Consider the following 19,498-nt stretch of genomic DNA (forward strand, 5'->3'; position numbering starts at 1 on the left):
AACGCAACAAAGAGCAGAAATGGAATTCCAAACTTTAGAAATTGTTTTGGAATCGGAAGCGAAAATCAAATCTGTACCCCTGGATGACGAACACGGGGGAGCATATATAGAGGAACCAGCTTCGGAAGTAAAACTGGTAGTTTCTGGGAATTTAACTGATTTATTGAATGTTTTGATTAACGAAATCAAGAGTTAACCGGCAGAAATTAAAGCTCAGGCTGCCAGGCAAAAAGCTCAGTCTGCCAAGCCAGAAGCTCAGTCTGAAAAAATTGAACGGAAGCTAGACAATCATAACAAAGCTATTAATGTTCTTAACAACAATGTTGGAGTTGTTAACGCAAAAGTTGATAAAATCAAAGAAGATATTGTTGTGATTAATACCGAAATCGGTAATCTTAAACAGGAAATGATAGGCGTTCAGGCGGAAATTGCGAGCATAAATACTTGTTTTATTCCGAAATTAGCAGAATCGAGAAAAGTGTAGGAGAAGCAGTTGCTCCGATCATCGAGAATAAGGTGACGGAACAAATTCAATTAGAGAAAAAAGAGGATCAAAAGAAGGTGGAAACTTTAAAGGCTTTAGTATCCGAAGTAGATACCAAAGTGAGGAAGCAGGCTAATACCTGCGAAGAGAAAAAGAGGGAAGTGGAAACGCTTGCGACAACCACTTGCCAAGTAATTACGAGAGTGTCGGAATTAGAAAAGAAACTTGACGAAAAACAGAGCTATGTGCCAATCTGTGGACATAGTTCGGAATTGTTGACTAAAGAGGAGCGGTTCGACCCCTTGAAAAAAGGCGGCATACACGCGACGGATTTCATTAAAAATTGTGAAAGACTTTTACCCAGATCATGGACCAATGAGAGAAAAATTAATGCGGTTATTGACGTGTTGGCTGGTGATGCCAAGGGTTGGGGCTTAAACCTCAACATTACGAACCTGACTTTTGACGAGTTTAAAAATTTGTTTCTGGCTGAATATTGGTCAGAGCAAAAACAGCAAAGTGTCTGGCCTGAATTTGTCGTATCGAGGCCTTTCGATGTGAATTCACGCGCCTCGATGAAGGAGTTTTCTGAGGGCTGGATCCGCAAGTAGGAATATTTGCGTGATCGCCGCACGGAATCCTAAACAGTCTGGGAACTCTACAAGAAGCTTGCAGATGATACAAAACGCTACATAGGAAGCAATTACAGGACAATCAATGATTTCCGGGAAAGAGTTGAGGACGAGGACAATTGGCGCAATAATCGCGATAGTGGCAGAGGTCGTGGTAACAACAACGGGTACCACAACAACAACAACAACAACGATAACCATTTGAATAATGCATACTGCAACCTTGGCAGCAGTAACAATAGTGGTTCGGACCGTAATGACAATCGGTACAATGCAAATAATAACAGGAATGACGGAAACCAGTATCATACTAGCGTGATACGGGCTTCGCGGAATAGTAATAACGCCAGAGGGTGTGATCAGCCGCCTCAGCAGCATCCGGGGAGCGTATCTGCTGGGACGAGACAGGGAAACCATTAGCCGCGCCGGTGAGGGGCCGACCGGGCGTGGAGAAATTTTGGAGGCCCAATAACAGAAGTAAACCGAGGTGTCGTCGTTATGAAAATTCCGTATGGAATAATGAACGGCGGGAGAGTGTGCCAGTGTTAATAGAAAGGAGTACGCCCACGAGTAGTAGATCAGCTGGCAGTAGAAAATACATTCACTGTCAGTGACAACAGTTTAAGTAGTATTCCGGAAATCGATTATAAAGTGGCAGCTGTAACACCCACAGCGGAATTGGAGATTGAGTTTAAGAATGATTCGCAATTGTTGAGAGAAGATCAGATGTCGTATAACACGTCCGTCTTCGAGCGAGGGGATGCAGAGAGGAATGAGGTCTGGTTAAGGCAGTTCGGTCGCTTATACGACGAACTAAGAGATTATAGGGGCCTGTACGGGAGAAGTGTTTATGGGGAGCGCGGGCAGGATTTGCCGCGTCTCGTCCCGCAGGAAGGTGGTGTTTGTGAAGTGATAGAAAAATCTGGCCTTAGCCGGCAGACTTTACCAGAAATAGTTGATGTTAATGGGGAGCACGAGCAAGATTCGTCGTGTTTCATACCGCAAGAGTTGGATGTTGAAGTAGTAACGGAAAGTTCTGGCCCTGACCGTCAGACTTTACCGAAAGTTATAGTCGTAGAAGTGGCCGACCCATCCCACGCAAACCTCGTTTAAACATTGCGAAAGTATTAAGGAGAGAGATTAAGAGAATTTCAGTGATAGCCGGACACGATTGGTAGAAAAGCACGCAAATTACAGCGTGTATGAGGTTAGAGCTGACGTTATACGGTCAGACGGTTGCAGTGTGGATTGCGCAGATCCAGAGGTAGTAATTTCAGATACTACTGGGCACATTCCTCCAGGTAGATTGACAGATGATATCAATCTGGCCAAAGAGGAATCAACGAAGGTGACAATTAGTGAATTGATAGCAAAGCAACACTCACTAGTTGACGAGTTACAGGAAAAGGTTTCGGTATTGAAGGCGATGCTACAGACTAAACATCAGGACAAACGTGTTGAAATTAAAACTGTATGTGAACAGAGGCTGAAAAAGCCGCTAGATAAGCCAGATTTAGGATCAAAGCCAGATAGTTTTTTCTGGAATGACCTGGATATAGACGAGGATTTACTGTGGGAAAATAAAGAAACAGTCGAGGACAAGTGTAGACAGATAGTAGTGTCTGTTAATATGCACGGCCTACAACTAAACGTGTTGATTGACGCCGGTGCAGAATTGAGTGCTATATCTGGGAAAAAATTTGAGTTACCTAAAGACAGACCTAGTATCGTAGTTATGCCAGTAACGGGAGTGAAAATTATCGAAGCTACTGGGAAGGCCAGTAAACCGGTCACAAAACAGATTTTTGTCAACTTCGAGATATGTGGGTCACGATTTGAACAAGAGTTTGTCGTCGTGCCAGACTTAACTACGGAAGTAATTATCGGCTTAGATTGGCTATTGAAGTACCGTGAGTGATTAATTGTGAAAGCAAAACTTTGACATGTGCGTCACAAGATAAAACAATAATAGTTAGTTTTGACAAGGCAGGAGGCGGTGTGCATAGGCAATACAGGCAATACCAGCCTATACGCATTGTTAACTGGCCGGATGCTATTGACGTAGGTATGAATTGGAACTACTGTAATGTGAGGAATCTCGGCATTGACAATAGTGTAGAAAGTGAATTGGAAAGTATTGGAGACGGTGTGTCAAACGTAACACACGAGCAAAGACGAGGCCTGTATGAAGTAATAACGAGGAATAAGAGTGTTTCCAGAGAAACCGAGTATTGGTGTGAAAAAAGATCGTTTGCCAGAAATAATGAAGCTAAAACCGATGGTCGCATACGTCGTCATGACGCTAAAGCGCGTTTTGCTAAGTTTGCAATCGGGGACTTAGTACTTGTAAAAGCTCATGAGGAATCGAGCGAGATAGACAATGAAATCTCTAAATTTAAGTTTGTTCATAATGGCCCATATAAAGTCATTACTATACCTCACACAAATGCTTATTGCTCACAGTATCCAAGCTCTGGAAAACTATTAGATATACGGAACATTGTAGACTTGAAATTGTACCAACCTAGGATTGATTAATACCACAGAATGGGTAATTTGTACAGAATGTAAACATAGAGTGTAAGATTTAAGGATTTGATAGATCGCCATGCATTTGCCTGACCAAGAGGACATTAAATAAGTTGTAATTAATAAGTAATTAATGTTGACTAAATGATTTAAGAGAGAGTGATTATTTATCAATTGAAAAATCCAAGCTGCTAGTTTAAGTTTTCAGCTGACTCACAGTAGATTAAACAATGTAAATATGATTTTGTAACTAGCTGTGAGATTTCATGAATATGTGATTTACTAGTCTTTGCCGATGTACTTAGACGCTGTTTTAAGTTTCAGGCTAGTACATGCGTGTGAAGATGGACAGTGTTGAGTTATCCACTGTGATAGTGTTCATGGACACCTTGAGATTACTCGGGAGTGAGTTTTTCCGAAAGTAGTCAGTGAAACGGACGTTCTGGAAGTGCCGTTACAAGGGCGAGTGAGATCAAGCGTGCCGCATAGGCGGGCGCAACAATACTGACGTGGTGGAGTTGCTGTCGGCTCTTGTGCCGTTGTCGGCTCTTGTGCCGCTGTCAGCATTCTTTGTACTTGCGGGTACGGAAGGTGGAGTTGTTTTTCTTCCCGGGCAGCTGATGTGAAAGAATTCTGCTGCAATATTTATGCTTTTGTCGATCTGCTGTATATTATTTTCTTGTTTAGCGTTAGGTGGACTCTCATTACAAGAATATTAATTATGAAAAGGTGATATAAAATGTGTATTCTATGTAATTAGTTATTAATTTGCGTATTTTGATATACCTGTTTTTTATGACCATGTACTCTGGTTAATTTTGTAAATAGAATTCCATTTCTCGATACTGTTAGGAATTTTGACTATTTTAGAATAGCTAAACCATTTTCTATGTTTTCTATGAATTTTAATATGTTGTCAACCTGTTTTATTTTGATCAAGATGACAGAGTGGAATAAGATTAGGAGTGCTTACAATCAATTATTGTGGTCTAAAAGTTGATTTGTGGTTAATTAGACGAATGCTAAATTATGTTGATGTTTTGAGCATATGCATTCCCACTGTTTCTTTTTTGGGATATTTTCTGAGTCTGTTTAGGTTACACGAACATCCTCAGACAATGTGGGGCACGTGTAACGCCGAAAATGCATCTCCTATTTCCATCTATTGTACTATAATTTTTTCCTTGTTTTGTTACCTCAAGATATGACATTTCTGTGTTTTTATATATTTTAATTGTTTTACTATTTCTATGCATTTATGTCGATGTATAATTGGTTGTTTTGTAAATATTATTTGTATTTTTACGCTGGGTCTTGCCTAGGGAATACTATGCAATCCAATGAATACATCGATAGGTCGTGCAGAGAACCAGAAGTTTAGTACCTTTGGTAGTGTTAACTCTGCCGCATGGAGTGCGGGCAGGGCAGAGAGAGTCTGGCTGGAGTAGTGCGGTGGAGCAGGTGTGTTGTGTGACGCTCCCGCGAGTTGCCGCGCTTTCGGGGTTTGGCAGCATGTAATTGCGCTCGAATTGCTATGATAGTTTCTGACACGGTGTCGCGGACGGGAAGCGTTAGCTGGCGCACATCAAGAGCCCGTTTCGCCTGGTGACCGTGTCGAGAAGGAGGCGCGACAACATCAAGCTTCTGTAACAGTGACGGCCGACTATGAGTGACTGTCGCCACCTCCTCGATCAACGGCTTGAAACCTTCAATCAACCAACAAGGAAGACTGAAAGCAAGTAAAGTTTTAGAACTGTATGGCAGACCTCAGCTTTTCTAACTGTACAAATCACAAAATTATAGCAACGTAGCATGAACCTTTGTTGCTCATTGTCCCAATTGCATTACCAAGCAGGGTCCCTTCCTTTTCTGGAATGAACCCGTGTGTCGAAATTAATACGCCAGCATTAAAGTAATATCGTTCTATGTCACTGCTTTAATTTCAAAGTTCAGTTAAGGTATTACTAGCTGGCTACAATATTCAGATTACACAAGCACAAATTAAGAGTGCGAGTTTTGTTACCGCATTTTAGCTTACCTGTGACTGCAGCTCAGCTTGGTACGTACTAAATTTTACTACTGTTAATTGTTCAGAATCATTTAATTCAAGTTCAAAGTTATATATCTTATTTCTAAATTGCGTAGATTCAAGTAGCTTTTGAAATGATTGTTGGGGTAGCCCAAGACTAAGAGTATTTTACTGAATTTCGATGTGCTTCAGAAACAAAGCTCACTATTAATGGCTCTGAGCACTATGGGACTCAACTGCTGTGGTCATAAGTCCCCTAGAACTTAGAACTATTTAAACCTAACTAACCTAAGGACAGCACACAACACCCAGCCATCACGAGGCAGAGAAAATCCCTGACCCCGCCGGGAATCGAACCTGGGAACCCGGGCGTGGGAAGCGAGAATGCTACCGCACGACCACGAGATGCGGGCTCACTATTAATTTCAGTCACTAAATTAACTTTCAATTTTCCGGTTTTATTAATTCTTTTGCTATATTATGTCAGGGTGTACCGAAATTTATTACTTCTGGCAAACATTCAGTTTTCACACTACACGTGTCAACCTTCAGTTGCCACGCTTCTAGTGCTAATTATATGTGCAATAACCTTTCTTTTTCAGTTACTATAGTAATTGTCCATAGGACTGGCAACTGTAATTTTCCTCAAATCTCAAATATTTAATTACCGCTAGTTAATTGTTAACATAACGGCCACACATTTACTTTCTTTATTAACTTTACCCTTTTTCAAAATTAATTTCTACCAGTTTCATTTGCATTATTCCTTCCATTTAGATGTCACCCCTTCCTCCCTCTTTGCCGACAGATAAACTTCGGTGACGATTGCTTTTCCCAAATTCCCATTAGGTACACGCGGTTTAAATTTTCACTGTCATTAAGGTCGATAAAGGTGAGGTGGAGGTTACACATTACTGCTGCATGTGGTACAAAAAAATTAAAGATCCTAGTTTGAGAATAGTTCTAAGGTTTATACTTTTTGTATTAATAATTTTATAAATATCAATATCACACTCTCCAAACTATATGTAATACACTTCGTTTCGTACCATTTAACAGAAAATAAATGAACTCATTGAAGGTGAAACATCTCGGAAACATGTTATAGTATTAAACAGGGAAGAGTTGTGTTCGTTCAAAGCAGGACCATAGTTTCAAGATTATGGGTTGCTGGGTAAATGAGAAAAAGTGTACAGTAAATTATGTTAGCTACAGAGACTGACAGTTGCCTTTCATTCACTGAATACAGGAATCGAAGAGGCAAGCACTCGAAAATCATCACGCAAGATATTCTCCACCACGCACTGTACTGTGTCTTGAGGAGTACGTATGCAGTAGTAGGAAATCTAGGATGTATGGAATTACGAAAGCGGTAATACCGTTTTCGAGAGTGCTTCGTAAACCGCTTTGTCGATGGAATATCATCGAGGCCCGAAAGGGTGTGAGACGGGCGCAAGACGCCGTTGTAGTTGGGCGTTTTGTGGCAGGTGTACGTCCGGGAGGCGGCGCGGCTCATGAAAAATGCATGCTGAGTGTGGCGGCAGTGCGGCGGGGGCGGGCTGGCAGCGGGGGCGGTTGTGTTCGGGTGTGGGCGGGGTTTCGGGGGCGCGGGCCGCCACGACGTGTGGGCTGGCCGCGCTCTGCGCCGTGCCTAACTGCGTTCCCCGCGGCACTCGGGGGAAATCTACTGTCGCGGCGCAAAATGAAACCCGCCCGCTACCCGCTGCGCGCCCGCTGTTTCCCCGGCGAAACAAGTCTGGACATATGGTGGCCCGCGATACGCATCTGACGGGCGCAGCGCTCCCTGGAACTCGGCGCACTCCGTGTCTCATGTGTTGCAGGGCAAGAGCGCGTTCCTATAAGTAAATGGTAATGGGTGCTTTCGTCAAACGTATGAAAAATGGACTTTTATCTCCACACATAAACCACGCATGGAACAGTACAGTAAGCAAACTCTTTTATCAGGAATTTGAGAGAAGCGAAGATTACAATGAACTTTCTAGTTTACTTAGTTTTTCGTGTAGAATTGGCTCCAGTTCTTCTTGTCTAGGGGTCTGATTCTTGAGGCTGAAATTCTCACATTTTAGGTCTTCATCGTTGAATTGACCTTGTAACCTCCCCATTATACACTCCTGGAAATGGAAAAAAGAACACATTGACACCGGTGTGTCAGACCCACCATACTTGCTCCGGACACTGCGAGAGGGCTGTACAAGCAATGATCACACGCACGGCACAGCGGACACACCAGGAACCGCGGTGTTGGCCGTCGAATGGCGCTAGCTGCGCAGCATTTGTGCACCGCCGCCGTCAGTGTCAGCCAGTTTGCCGTGGCATACGGAGCTCCATCGCAGTCTTTAACACTGGTAGCATGCCGCGACAGCGTGGACGTGAACCGTACGTGCAGTTGACGGACTTTGAGCGAGGGCGTATAGTGGGCATGCGGGAGGCCGGGTGGACATACCGCCGAATTGCTCAACACGTGGGGCGTGAGGTCTCCACAGTACATCGATGTTGTCGCCAGTGGTCGGCGGAAGGTGCACGTGCCCGTCCACCTGGGACCGGACCGCAGCGACGCACGGATGCACGCCAAGACCGTAGGATCCTACGCAGTGCCGTAGGGGACCGCACCGCCACTTCCCAGCAAATTAGGGACACTGTTGCTCCTGGGGTATCGGCGAGGACCATTCGCAACCGTCTCCATGAAGCTGGGCTACGGTCCCGCACACCGTTAGGCCGTCTTCCGCTCACGCCCCAACATCGTGCAGCCCGCCTCCAGTGGTGTCGCGACAGGCGTGAATGGAGGGACGAATGGAGACGTGTCGTCTTCAGCGATGAGAGTCGCTTCTGCCTTGGTGCCAATGATGGTCGTATGCGTGTTTGGCGCCGTGCAGGTGAGCGCCACAATCAGGACTGCATACGACCGAGGCACACAGGGCCAACACCCTGCACACAGCACAGCCAGTGATTTTCATACAGAGCGCTACGTAACGTTGCCAATAAGAAAACATAAACAGCCTACTTACAAAGTTTCTGCCTTACGATTATGTGAACAATCTGATACCTTCCTGTGTGTCCAGGTCTCTTCGAGGTACACAACATTCTTCCATCATTCTTACACCAAATGTTAACTATAAGTTATGCTCCATGCAGAATTCTACCAGACAGTTTCCTCTTTCATTCCTAACCCGTAACCCTCCCACCCCACCCCCTCTCCATATTCACCTACAATTTTTCCTCTTTTCTCTTTTTCTAGTATCGATTCCTAGTCTCGCTTAACAAATTTTCGTCTCCCTTAACTATCTGAACAATTTATGTTATCTAATCACGCATTACTTCTATTTCTTCATCATGCATGGAGCTGTTTGGAATATAAACTTGTACTGCTTTGGTAGGTGTTGCCTTCGTCTCTACCTTGGCGACAATAAAGCATTCATTGTGGTGTTCGTAGTAGCTTACCGGCAATCCTGTTTCCCTATTAATTATTGATCCTACTCCTGCATTACATCTATTGATTTTGTATTTATAAACCTCATTACGTACTTGACGAAGAGTCCTGTTCCTCTTGCCATCGAACTTCACTATTTTTCACTATATCAACTTCTACCTATCCATTCTCCTTGTTAAATTTTCTAAGCTGCCTACGAGATTAAGTGATCTAACATTCGCCGGCCGGGGTTGGCCGAGCGGTTCTAGGCGCTACAGTCTTGAACCGCGCGACCACTACGGTCGCAGGTTCAATCCTGCCTCGGACATGGATGTGTGGGATGACCTTCGGTTAGTTAGGTTTAAGTAGTTCTAAGTTCTAGGGGACTGTTGACTTCAGAAGTTAGGTCCCATAGCGCTCAGAGCCATTTGAACCATTTAAATTTTACATTCCATGCTCCAATCCGTAGAATGCCAGTTTGGTTCTCCTGGCGACATCCTCCTGAGTATGTCCGGGGTTCCAAATGTTCAAAATGGGGGACCAGTTTACCTCCTGAATATTTTACCCAATAGGATGCCATCATCATTCAACTATACAGCAGAGCAGCATGCCCTCGGGAAGAATTATAGGGTGTAGCTTCTCCTTGCTTTCCGCCGTTTTAGTTGATGTTACCAGATTCGTCAGCCATCCAGCCTGTTCCCCCTGCAACTACCGAAAAGGCTGCTGCCCCTCTTCAGGAACCACACGTTTGTCTGACCTCTCAACAGATACCCCTCCGCTGTGGTTGCACATACGGTACGGCTATCTGTATCGCTGAGGCAAACCAACGACCTCATCAATGGCAAGGTCCTTGGTTCATGGACAATGTACATTTAGTTCATCTGAACAACGTGATGTAGTTGGTATATGTTATTTTTGTTATAAGAACTGATTGTGCTTCTTCATACGGCGTGTAGCTGCTGTTAATTTTTATTTGATGACAATGTATCATCTAGTTTCAGAATATCTGACCTTAGGTAAAACCGAAGGTGTTATATTAAGTTCAACTGTTCACCAACCGATGTTTCATTGCGTGACGTATCCGACATTCGTACAGTACTGTTTAACTTAAGCGCTATGGTCGCATTCTACCTGCTCGGCTTTGTCTCGCATCTTCAGTTAGTTGTAATACAGGGCCGGCCAAACAGCATTCATACTAGGTCTGCGGGCCGAGTATCAGCCTCTCTAGGACTTGCTCGGTACGGGAGTATCCGGTACTGTACGACAGTTTATTTGCGGTGTGTCATTTCCTCGATAGGCACAGCTCTCTTCAGTCCAGCCGAATGGTGGTTCTAACAATGTTTATCCTTCGCCCTTTAATGGTGGTCTGAAAACGTTCACGGGTTCGGTGGCTGTTTGCATAAAAATTGGTAATCTTGCGTGTAAAAGAATTGGAATGGCAGAGGAGAGGGATGAGAATTCTCAATATTTGTTTCACAGTCGCATAAGCTAGTTGTACTGCATATTTGTTATGTAATGAGATTGCAATGCCATGCAGAAAGAATTTAAAGATTATGTTGACAATCAAATACTAAAAACTATCTGTGATAGCTGGACGGGATTCATTGTGCTGTGTACTAAGAAGCAGTTTGTGCTAAAGTGAGGGGATAAATTGTGACAAACAGAATCTAGTACCCTAAGAGGAGCCTTCATTTGAGTCCTCCCTCGGGCATGAGTGTGTGTGTTGTCTTTAGCGTAAGTTAGTTTAAGTTGGATTAAGTTGTGTGTAAGCCTGGGGACCGATGACCTCTGCAGTTTGGTCCTGTAGGAACATACTTAAAAAAAATCGAGGTTTAAAAAATTCATTGTGGCCTTGTCAGAATTACAAGGGTTGTTTTCTAAACGTTTTGAGGAGCTGTTTTCGAGACCTACTGTCGTTTCTTTTGGAAGCGCCCGTTTGAATCTGCAAATGTGGCTGATTGGTTTGCAGTGTAGTCCCCGTTCTAAAGCACATCCGTTTACTTTGAAACTGGCCAGGTAGTCTACACTGATTTCGTCCAGTGGAGTTTCCGCGCCTTTACACTGAAGTTGCAAAACTGCTAAAAAATTTCGATCATCATGATGCGTGTGAAAGATCTTCTTTCGATTATGAGATTAAATAAATAATGATTACGCGTCAAACTGAGTCCGAAAATCTATGAAATCTTCCACGCTTGTCACACGCCGACAGGTTGTACCAGACAAAAATTATATCTATAGCGCAACAAAAAATTTAGATGACATTGAAAATTTGTGTTATTTTTATGTCAGTTTTTGAGAAATGTGAAATATAGAACCAAGTGTGACTGTATTGCCGTTTAAATGTAGTGCGTCCAGAGTTTTCCCCTGCTGCCCTGCGACAGCCCGCCACGATGGCGCCGGAATTGTGGCGCCAGGACGAGCGTCGTAGCTCGGGCACGGAGCGAGAGACGAACTCTTGGCCGTCCCTGCCGCATTAGATGCAGGTGATTATTTACACCAGATGTTGGAACGAAAAATGGTGCATAGGTGGGGAAATTTAGCCGTATCTTGTCACATTATTAAAATACAATCTTCTGTACTTTCGATTGATTTCCACTTGTGATAACTTTTATAGACCATTCTGTCGTATGGACATAGTTAAACGATTAATCTTTGCGTACAAACAATAGGACCATAATCATCGTTAATTCATCATCATGTTCACCGCCACCAAATATTTCACATCCATTGTTATACACACACAAATGTTACACACAAATGTTTGTGTCAATTCTTAAGGGACCAAACTGCTGAGGTTATCGGTCCCTAGACATACAAGCTACTTAAACTAACTTATGCTGAGAACAACACTCACACCCATGCCCGAGGTAGGACCCGAACCTCCGGTGGGAGGGGCCTGTATACACACATCAAAAAAGTTTTGCATCATCCCGGTTCCCAGAACTCCTGGAAACTGACGTTGACTGTGGTCCATTTGACCAGAGATGTCACTAAACCCGCCCAGAGATGTAAACAACCATGCATGAGCAGCACCTGTTAGACAGAGGGGGCCCGACACCCGATAGTTTCCACTCATTCCACCAGGAAGGAGGTACACGGCTCGTGTTGTCCGTAGTTCGACCATGCCTAGACGCTCAGTACCGCGGTTCGATCGCGTCCGCATCGTTCCTTTGCGCCAGGAAGCGCTGTCAACGAGGGAAGTGATCAGACGTCTCAGAGTGAACCAGAGTGATGTTGCTCGGACAGGGAGGAGATGACATGCCTCGCTCAGGCCGCCCAAGGGCTGCTACTGCAGTGGATGACCGCTACCTACGGATTATGGATAGGACGAACCCTGACAGCAACACCACCATGTTGAATAATACTTTTCGTGCAGCCACAGGACGTCGTGTTACGACTCAAGCAGTCGGCAATAGGCTGCATGATGCGCAACTTCGCTCCCGACGTACATGGCGAGGTCCATCTTTGCAACTACGACACCATGCAGCGCGGTACAGATGGGCCCGACAACATGCCGAATGGACCGCTCAGGATTGGCCTCACTTTCTCTTCATCGATGAGTGTCGCATATGCCTTCAACCAGATAATTGTCGCAGCCGAGTTTAGACGCAACCCGGTTAGGCTGAACACCTTAGACACGGAAGGCGCTGTAACGGCTGTACGATACGTGAATGCCATCCTCCGACCAATACTGCAAGCACATTGGCAGCATATTGGTTAGGCATTCGTCTTCATGGACCACAATTCACGCCCCTATCGTACACAAATTGTGAATGATTTTATGCAGGATAACGACATCGCTCGACTAGAGTGGCCAGCATGTTCTCTAGATATGAGCCCTGTCGAAATTGCTTGGGATACATTGAAAAGGGCTGTTTATGGACGACGTGACCAACCACTCCCTATGAGGAATCAACACCAAATCGCCATTGAGGAGTGGGACAATCTGGACCAACAGCCCCTTGATGAACTTGTAGATAGTATGCCACGACGAATACAGGCATGCATCAATGTAAGAGGGCGTGCTACTGGGTATTAGAGGTACCCATGTGCACAGCAGTCTGGACCACCAGCTCTGAAGGTCTAGCTGTATGGTGGTAGAACATGCAAGGTGTGGTTTTTATCAGCAATAAAAAGGGCGCAAACGAAGTTTATGTCGATCCTATTCCAATTTTCCGTACAGGTTCCGGAACTCTCGGAATCGAAGTGATGCAAAACTTTTTGTGATGTCTGTAGAAACATCCTACAGACGTGTGCTGTTCAGGCGTATGCACCCATATAACTCGTCTATATTATGTGCTGCCATCGTAGTTTGGTATTCTCAATTGTACTTAAATGCAGCGAAAACATCCTCCACTATGTGCTCCGTTTATTCGCTGGGTACTTGGCACGCCGAACTCGTTTCAATTTTAACAAAAGCCATCAGCATGTCACCTACTTTAGTCCGATATATTTTAATGGTAGCCGGCCGCGGTGGCCGTGCGGTTCTAGGCGCTTCAGTCCGCGAGACTGCTACGGTCGCAGGTTCGAATCCTGCCTCGGGCATGGATGTGTGTGATGTCCTTAGGTTAGTTAGATTTAACTAGTTCTAAGTTCTAGGGGACTGATGACCTCAGATGTTAAGTCCCATAGTGCTCAGAGCCATTTGAACCATTTTATTGTAATGGAAGCCGCAGGAATAGCAAATACAGGATGAACCAGAAACCCATTGGACAAAATTTCGGGGACGCTTAAGGTCTACTGTGGGAGTATATCGCTGCAAAACATTCGTAGAGATAGGTTTGCTGATAAAGAGTTCCTCCACAGTCGTATCGTGTGTGAGTTCACCCAAGGCAATGGGAGAAAGGCGCATTAGAGGTACGCTGAGTTGTTCCCCTCAGTGACGACAACCACATCACAATACTTTTACGTCTGTGTTTTGTAATCGATGTTTTGGTGATTGCGTACTACATGCTTCTTCATTTTTTTCAATATATTTTCACAGAAAGGAACGTAACGTGAATAAAAAACTGAATAAGTAATAATTACATTGTTATTCCGGACACAACTGCTTTCCAGTAACGAAAACACTGAGAAATTATTCTTGAATTATTTCCGTTTATTTTTTTGTTTTGGCAGTAGAGTTCTGGATTCCTGTAGTTTCTTACTTACACCGAGATAAACTGGGCCAGTGCATTCATATATAAGGTGCAGTGATTAATATACTTGAAAGGTAACCCTGGTGGGAGTATACAAATGATTGAGAACATTGGCAACATTTAGTGTAGTAACAATATTTGTCCACACAAAACAGACGAAAATTTTATGCTTAACAAATTATTGATTGAATACTACAGGTGATTAAAGACTACACTGGACAAGTATCCCAGTTGCCAGAGACAGTTTAACTAGTGGAGTTAGTCAAATACGCTGGCCCTAAAAACGTGGATAACGCAATCTGAATTGATCTGACGCTGAGCAGACTTTGACTGATCAAATCCACTGAAGTTTCTCTACAAAGGTGAAGCTGAGAGCAAGTGGCGATTGATATCCGTACGCCCTGACAACGTCGAAGCGGCAGTACGTTACCTTGTTTGCTTCGTACGGCGATGTAACTTGCAGCTGGCGATATGAGTGCGGTGGAGGTAAGACGTGCAGGCGACAACTGTGAATCGATCACGACCACGAAAGAAATGCAAAAATCTCACGGTCACAAGTACCAACAACACATGCCAGAACTTCGACCAGAAATGCCTACTAGACCAAAGTCCCGCACCTGAGTATTTCACATCTCTCCGGAATAAAAAACAAAACAAAAAAAGGTTTTCCCGCAAAGTGCACGAACGACACCACGTTCACACCGCCTTGAGCCAATCACAGAGATCTAGAGGCGCTAAACCCCCTTGTACCGATGCCACTTCTTTAGTCCTCTTCTTGTTTCTTGTTTATCCCGGCTTCTTGAGATCTTTTGTGAAGAGACACGATACAAGTTCCGTAGTGGCGTAGGACAATCAATGAAGTTACACAACAGTTAGTAATTTAAACAAATAAATAATGGATCTGCAATTACTAATTAACATTACCTATTCTGAATAAACTTCAAGAACTTGTATTCCACAATCAAAAAAATTGTATCCGCTGAAAGAAGCTATTAGTTTGCTAAGGATTCAAATTACAGTCAAATCGTGTCTAGACGATGACGTCATGAATCCATACTTGCTTGGAATGAGCTAAATACCTGTACTGAAAAATACTGTCTTTTGGGTAATTTACTGACTTTTATAACAAATTTGGTACCCCTTGTACCGCTACATCTCCTCCCACACGACAGCACAAACTCATGTCGAGCCCCGAGCTGTCTAAGGCGCTGCAGTCATGGACCGTGCGGCTGGACCCGACGGAGGTTCGAGTCCTCCCTCGGGCATGGGTGTGTGTGTGTTTGTGCTTAGGATAATTTAGGTTTAGTAGTGCGTAAGCTTAGGGACTGATGACCTTAGCAGTTAAGTCCCATAAGATTTCACACAAATCTGGACATATTTTCATATCGAACCAGGGCAAGAGTTAAGAAACCTGCGTCTCTGAAAAAAGAAACCGCCAATTACTGGCTTTTTTTAAGTCTTCGCTGAGGGGGAAGATGATTTTTTTCCTAAGTCGTGTCTTTTGCCATGGCAACAAGCGAACAGATACAATCTGAAAGATCTTTATCTAAATCGCCTGTCCCTTGGAGCTTGTTAGTCCTAGCTATGAGGTGTAATAAAGATTCTCCAAACGTTTCTCAGACGCCGAAATTCCTTATACAACCGAGGTGGACGGGCAGAGTCATTCACGGGGCTAGGGCTATTTCCACTATCGGAGAACACGTAAACAGGTGAATTGCCTATGCATCACTCTGCACACAATGCCTGGCTTACGACTCCATTGTGTAGACGTGCCCCTTTTGACCATCGCCCCAGCCCAGGCTTCCGCTGGCGCTGCGGCAGGTATCGCGACACTGTTTTCCTGGATACCTGTCTCTACGAGGGGCTGCCCTGTCTGCCCTGTGTGGCTTTGGGCCTGTCCAGCAGGATTTACTGAGGGATGGGCTCGCCGCCAATTGCTTTCAACTCCCAACAAACCCTTTCTACAAGCTAATAATCATAAAAATGCCCCATGCATTTAGCGTCCTACAGGCTCCATCAACGTCTGCTCAGGCTGTTTACTTCCTAGTGTTGAAATGATAATTAAATGGACACCCTAGCTGCAAACAGGCGTAGATGTACTTCATTGGGGACATGTTGAAAATCTGTGCCCCGACCGGGACTCGAACCCGGGATCTCCTGCTTACATGGCAGACGCTCTATCCATCTGAGCCACCGTGGGCACAGAGGATAGTGCGTCTGCAGGGACTTATCCCTTACACTCTCCCCGTGCAAGGCTATGTAGTGGTGTGGACATGTTGGGAATGTGGATCTCACGGGGAGCGTGCAAGGGATAAGTCCCTGCAGACGCACTATCCTCGGTGCCCGCGGTGGCTCAGATGGATAGAGCGTCTGCCATGTAAGCAGGAGATCCCGGGTTCGAGTCCCGGTCGGGGCACACATTTTCAACATGTCCCCAATGAAGTACATCAACGCCTGTTTGCAGCTAGGGTGCCCATTTAATTATCATTTCATTTCTAGCAAAGCTGCATGGTCATCCACGGTAACTGTTTTTTCGGGAACAGACACTACCGCCATATGTAGTTAAAATACGGCTTCCCGGCCATTGACCTTCTTGTGCGAACGCACACGCTATGCCCGAACTCATACGGGACTTGGTAGATTAATCTGCCACGAGTAATGAGTACGATGGGCAAACATCTATTAGGCTCACTACGAATGTAGTGGTGTGGTCATGTTGGGAATGTGGATCTCACGGGGGGCGTGCAAGGGATAAGTCCTTGCAGACGCACTATCCTTGGTGCCTGCGGTGGCTCAGATGGATAGAGCGTCTGCCATGTAAGTAGGAGATCCCAGGTTCGAGTCCCGGTCGGGGTACACATTTTCAACATGTCCCCAATCAAGTACATCAACGCCTTTTTGCAGATAGGGTGTCCATTTAATTATCATTTCATTTCTAGCTAAGCTGCATGGTCATCCACGGTAACTGATATTTCGGGAACAGATACTACCGCCATATATACTTCCTAGTTTCTCACTCAAGGTGCATCACGTTGTAATGAAATCTTTAATAATTTCCTGTATGTGAAAAATAGGTGAGAGAGTCTTTTGCTCTCTCACACTCGACTTGCTTTCTGGAGGACGACGGTTCAAACGCACATCCGCCAATCCAGGTTCAGGTTTTCTGTGACTTTCCTAAACCGCTCCACGCAAATAATGGGATAGTTCGTTTGAAAGGGCACGGCCGATTTCCTTCCCCATTCTCGACCCATGCAGAGCTTGTACTCTGTCTGTAATTACCGTGATACCGACGTGGCGCTAAACCCAGTCTTTCCTCTTTTCTTCTTGTTGGTACAAATTCGGTCCAAAGGGAATGAAAAACCTTTCATTGATTATGACTCCCACGAGAGATGATCTGAACATGTTTAATGCGTGACTTGCGGAATTTAGTAGAACTCGGTTGTATTTCTGCATATGCTGTCAGTATTGCGAAGATACTTCCTTTCAGTGGTATTCCTTTTACATTACAGGTCTGTGACCAGTCATGCTTAATATCCGACCGCATCACTGCCACTTATGGGTGAGGCAAGCAGCCACCAACGTTAGTCCGCACGCTTGTACTGCCGGCGACTTGCAGATGGAGACTCCGAGCCAGGAGTGATGGAGCCCGCAGGTCTGGGTAAGAGCTGGCAGACAGCCGTCTCGCCGAGACAAATGCCACACTAAATCGCGGAACCGCAGCAGCTGCCGGCTAACGAGTGTTAACGGCCTCCGCGACGGATGCTGATGTCTCCATGTCTCCATGTCGCCGCGCCCGCTAATGAGACGAATTCCTCACCTGCGTCACCGTGCTCTCTGCGAGCAAGTGTCACAGAACTCGGCGGTGCCAACTGCACCTCGAAATACGGAGTAATGGTGCCTCGTACAGTATGATGCACATCCGGTTAGAATACATGTCTCAGGAGCCATTAAATGCGTAGACGAAGTCTACCGTACAGCATTTTCACATTATAATGACCGAAGAACGAATACGCAGTTATAAATCTCGTTGTGAAAGGACGCTAGCTTCGTTAGACGCAGGATGCTATCCTGTAGAACCAATTTCGATTATTTCTTAAACAATTTGCATTTATAAATGACATTTACGAGGTGTGGCTAGAAAAAAACCGGACTAGTACTGGTGAAACAATAAAACGAATGCAATAAGGCTGAAAGTCGCGTGGCCTGTCACGTGACTCTCGCTCCGCCTACTGCTCGAGTTTCATCTGCCTCCTGCACTCAGTCTGCCCGTGGCGTCTGTTTTAAGTAGTTGACGTTTTGTCTGTGCGTCGGAAATTGTTGAGTGTACAGAAAGAACAGCGTGTTAACATCAAATTTTGTTTCAAACTAGGAAAATCTGCAAGTGAAACGTTTGTAATGTTACAACAAGTGTACGGCGATGATTGTTTATCGCGAACACAAGTGTTTGAGTGGTTTAAACGATTTAAAGCTGGCCGCGAAGACACCAGTGATGACACTCGCACTGGCAGACCATTGTCAGCAAAAACTGATGCAAACATTGAAAAAATCGGTAAACTTGTTCGACAAGTTCGCCGTTTAACAATCATAGCAGTGTCTGAGTTAACAGGAGTTGACAAGGAAAGTGTTAGGCAGATTCTTCATGAAAGTTTCAACATGAACAAAGTGTGTTCAAAAATGGTTCCAAAGTGTCTCACAATTGAACAGAAGGAACGCCGAAGAATGATTTGTTCTGACATCCTGGAAAACATTGAAAGTGATCCCATCTTCTTACAAAATGTTATTACTTGCGATGAATCGTGGTTTTTTACTTACGATCCCGAAACTAAACGCCAATCGATGCATTGGAAAACTCCTAGTTCTCCACGACAAAAAAAAGCACGAATTTCAAAATCGAAATTCAAGGCAATGATGATTTTTTTTTTTGACATCAAAGGGATTGTGCACATTGATTGGGTACCAGAGGGACAAACAGTGAATCGGCATTACTACATTAGCGTCCTGGCTACCTACGTGAGCGAGTACGGAGAAAACGGAACGATTTGTGGAGAAAAAAAGTCATGGATCCTTCACCGAGACAATGCCCCAGCTCACAGTGCGTTGTCAGTGAAGACGTTTTTGGCAAAACACAACATTCCCATCTTAGATCTTCCACCCTACTCACCTGATTTGGCCCCCTGTGACTTTTTTCTTTTCCCTAAAGTCAAGTCAGCTTTGAAAGGAACTAGATTTGAGACTGTTGAAGCAGTAAAAGAAAAAGCG

General features: G+C 44.6%; 2 non-coding genes across 2 annotated transcripts; one reads left to right on the forward strand and one right to left on the reverse strand.

The window, feature by feature from the left end:
• Positions 1 to 16,365: 16,365 nt before the first annotated feature.
• Positions 16,366 to 16,440, reverse strand: Trnat-ugu (transfer RNA threonine (anticodon UGU)). The gene has a single exon. It is a non-coding gene; the product is annotated as a tRNA-Thr (tRNA).
• Positions 16,441 to 16,580: 140 nt separating this feature from the next.
• On the forward strand, positions 16,581 to 16,655 carry Trnat-ugu (transfer RNA threonine (anticodon UGU)). The gene has a single exon. It is a non-coding gene; the product is annotated as a tRNA-Thr (tRNA).
• Positions 16,656 to 19,498: the final 2,843 nt, after the last annotated feature.

The sequence above is a fragment of the Schistocerca cancellata genome, chromosome 5 (assembly GCF_023864275.1).
Source record: "Schistocerca cancellata isolate TAMUIC-IGC-003103 chromosome 5, iqSchCanc2.1, whole genome shotgun sequence".
Classification (NCBI taxonomy): domain Eukaryota; kingdom Metazoa; phylum Arthropoda; class Insecta; order Orthoptera; family Acrididae; genus Schistocerca; species Schistocerca cancellata.